Source organism: Chanos chanos, chromosome 1 (genome assembly GCF_902362185.1).
Source record: "Chanos chanos chromosome 1, fChaCha1.1, whole genome shotgun sequence".
NCBI lineage: Eukaryota > Metazoa > Chordata > Actinopteri > Gonorynchiformes > Chanidae > Chanos > Chanos chanos.
In genome coordinates, this window is record NC_044495.1 from 41470179 (window position 1) to 41474427 (window position 4249).

Genomic DNA, 4249 nt, shown 5'->3' on the forward strand with positions numbered 1-4249 from the left:
TTTTATATTACTATTAATGATATTCTACATGAAGACACTGATCACGTTAATGATTCATCACAATAATTATTCAGAATGATTCAACAAGGTAGGAAACAGATACATTTCAACATGCAATATTTTATTTCTATTAACCTTTGCAATTGTTTCATTTTCAAATGATCACTTCCACAACATTTTGTAGGAAATCATGTCCAATTTTTACTCGCCACTAACAGTTTTTATCAAATCATGAACTCTGTACCATGTTTGTACAAATTATCAACTATGTAAGATTTAACAAAAAATCGACTCCTTTTAAAATAAATCTTATCACATTTGTACTAATCACTACATTTGCAGCCTTTAAAAAAAATCATCATGTCTGTTACACTTAGGAACACATCTGTCACAGTTTTCCAATATTTTAATTTAACTTTGTCATGTCACTGACATGTTGCCACCAACATCTGGAATTTGTTTCTTTGTCTGTTAGTGGGAAGCCTGGCATTGCATGCTCTTCACCAGTGTACTGTAATCTGGGATGTAAGTTGACACTTAAACTCTGAGAGACTCTTGCAGATGTGCATCAGTGAGGTGTGTTCTGTGTTTGTTCTTAATGAAGTTCATGTCAGAAAATGCTGATTCACACAGATAGGTTGAACCAAACATGCTGGCAACCTTCATAGCTGCTGTGCATACACCACTGTACTTTTCAGTGTCTGCAAGGCACTAAAAGTTTGGTGCGGCCTGGTTGGCCTTGAGGTGGAGGTCATTTTGCAATGTTACAATTTCAATCTCCACCTGTCCAACATCCAAGTTGAACGTTGCACTTAGTTGCTCAGCAATGCATGTTATATCCACTTGCATGAAAGGATTGGAAATGAATGACACACATGGCTCAAGCTGATCAAAGTCACAAAACCTGTTCTCAAACTCTTGCCCAAGTCTGTTTATGACTTGAGAGTACTTTTCTGCAGCTTTCTTCTCGTCTTTAAGTACAGTGTTCGCAATAATCATCATTGCTTCTTTGAAAACCTCCCCGTCTGAAAACGTCCTCTTCTTCTTTATCAAAAAATGTGTAGCTCTAAATGAGGCTTCGGTTGTTTTTATGGAGTTTTTCACCGGCCTCGTGAAAAAAGATTGCTGTCTGCCCAAAGCTGCCTTTAACTCGCGGGCTTTTTCCGTCCGTAGTGCGCTGCCCAGTGGGTAGTTAACACGGTAGCTTTTGTGACATGTATTGAAGTGTCTCTTGACGTTGTGCCGCTTTGCCGTCACCACAGTTGCACCGCAAATGAAACACACACAGTTTTCTTTCACGTTAGTAAAAAAGAACTCTTCCTCCCATTCACTGTGAAAATGATAAGTTTTCTTCCTTTTTTCTGCCATGTTTTTGTGGGTAGAAACCGCATTCATCTCCTCATCTTCGCAGCGCTCACGAGCTCATCTCAGCAAAGCTGTGGTTTGTCATGCGCACTAGACTGACCTCTGAACCATACTACGTCAGAGTTCATGTATATTAAACATTTTTTTATAATAATTTTTTTTACGTTTTTATATATTCATTTTTAAATCTATATCACTGTAAATGTAATTAAAAAAGAATAGCAACACAATTAAATCAAATTTTAGACTGAGCTCGTTGGTGATTAGTGCTATTTTTAGAACTGGCCTGCGGGTGACTGATGTGGTCCCTGCGGGCAACCTGGTGCCCGGCGGGCACCATGTTGGTGACCTCTGGTCTGGTGACATCATAGCTGTCATAATGTCGCAACACACCTTCTGCTCTAAACAAACCTACTGTGCTGCCAGTTGTATAAAAGTACCATTATGTACAGTACATAATTCTTGATAATGATAATAAACAACTATGTTACTGGTTTATGTATTTACTATACTGTACTTTTTATTGTTATTTTAGAGAGTTTGTCTTTCTACTTATGAAAAAGAGTTTACTGTAAAACAGTATACCGTGTTATGCCGACAGCAGCCTCATACATCTCGTGTTTACCGCGTCTCCGCACAGTTTTGTAGCCTAGGAGCAATAGGCTGTACCATATAGCCTAGATGCGTAGTAGGCTATACCATCTAGGTTTGTGTAAGTCCACTCCATGATGTTCACAAAACGATGAAATTGCCTAACAATGCATTTCTCAGAACGTATCCCTGTCGTTACCCAGCGCATGACTGTAATATATATGCACAGCCAACAAATGTTTTTCTTGAACATGCATTGGTGGTTCAGCGGTAGAATAGCCGCCTCCCATGCAGATAACCTGGGTCTCATTCCCAGCCAATGCATGCTGCCACTTTAACACTGTCCTGGAGCATTAAAACAACTGGTGTAAACTGACTGTGTAACTTCTGTTAAAGACAATTCTTAATTTCTCAAACATACCTTTGCAACTTTTAGTCAGATTTTCAGCCAACAGCCCACTAAAAAGGCAACACATGTTTCAAGGGTGAAATTTGTATCTGCCACACAAAGGGCAAAGTCCCAATCCAAACCAATGAAGCATGTTATATGGATCTAGTGCATACTTATTCTTATATATGAGAGATATACTCTGATATACTCTCACTATCAACTGAATATATTAGCAAATGCAACATACCTATGAGACTTCAGAGCAATCACAAGTGGAGCCAGCAACTATGGCTCTGACAGTTGCTTATGTGGCGCTGTGGCTTAGTTGGTTAAAGCGCCTGTCTAGTAAACAAGAGATCCTGGGTTCAAATCCCAGCAGTGCCTCTTTACCATCTGTAAAGAACAACTCTCACTCTCTTCTGTTCCATTTATTAGTGTGAGGTTGACTTGTTTTGATCTGCTGTTGAACCTCACAAGTGTCCAACTTGCCACATGAATATACTCTGTTTCTCCTTTTGAGAGGTCATGGTTGCATAACTGATGCATTAAGCTGCATATCATATATTTATTTTCAGGGTTATGTGGTCTAGCGGTTAGAGAACTGGGCTTGTGACCGAAGGGTTTCCAGCACAATTCCCAGGACTGACATCCACAGTGGTGTGCCCTTGGGCAAGGCCCAAATGCCCCCCAGGCACAAGGAATGTTCACAAGGTGTGTGTGCGGTGACAGAGCTATGGGAAATTTGCTCACATCATGGATGTGATAGAAATGGACTCTACTTTTAAAGAGACAACTCACCTTCTAGAAACTTTGTGAATTTAAATGTCTGGTTCAGTAAACAATATATCCCCATAATGCAGAAGGCTTTGATGTACAAAACAGATATGATACTGAAAACACTTTCATTTACTATTCATCAGTAGTGCGGAAAAACTAATGTTATGGATGTGACATCTCTCCGTTATGGATGTGACCGGTCTGAAGGGGACAGCCAGAAAATGGGAGAAACATCTTGTTCATATCTTTAAAACAAGGAACTACTCTGAAGCCCCTTTCACACATGCACTGCAACCCTAAAATAATCTAGACTCTAACCGGAGGACCTGTATGTGAGAATGCAAATGTCCTAATCAGTCGGATCGGACCCTAAACAGACTTTACTCTACCAGCTCCCTAGTACAAAGTCCGTTGTATATTTGATGGAGTCCATGTGCGATTATAATCCGATTAAGTGGGCACGTTGATGCCATTTCTTACATGCGACTGGCGCGAAACCGGAGGAATACAAACATCCGAGGGTGAAGAAGAAGGGTCATTTACACAAAGACACCAACGAAATGTCTAACTGGAGAGATGACGAGGTTCGGCAACGTCTGCCGGTAAGGGCTGACGCTGAAATCAGACAGAAGTTGGTAGCCTGTAACTGCCCGATTTTCCTCGCTCCCAGATTTTCCCCGGAATTATGAAATCCGGAAGTCCGGTCTGCAACACGCAATAATAGTTTACTGCACTACCCAATTTCCATGATGTTTTATGACATTACATCATATTTCTGCGTCCCCTTCCCGATTTACAATATTTTATTAGGTCATATTTCATAACTATGCTATTGTTTATGCAATGCTATGCTAATATGCTAAGCTTATGGACAATGAACTATGCTAAGCTAATATGCTAAGCCTTAAGAGAATCTTTGAAAAAAAACAGTACTTCAATAACATTATCAGTATATGCTAACACTCCATCTCTCAGTGAAAACAATATGTGTTCTTTGTGCCGTAAAATGCTTGCACCTGAGCAGTACAGATCTGGCACTGCTGGATCACATCATATAGTTTGCACACGCTTCGGATACTGCACATGTGTATTAAAGTCTGGACTTCGGACTTTGTAATTCCGGGG

The 4249-nt window shown here is 40.1% G+C and overlaps 1 non-coding gene across 1 annotated transcript; it reads left to right on the forward strand.

The window, feature by feature from the left end:
• Positions 1–2657: 2657 nt before the first annotated feature.
• trnat-agu (transfer RNA threonine (anticodon AGU)) lies at positions 2658–2731 on the forward strand. Its single transcript has one exon. It is a non-coding gene; the product is annotated as a tRNA-Thr (tRNA).
• The last annotated feature ends 1518 nt before the right edge of the window (positions 2732–4249 follow it).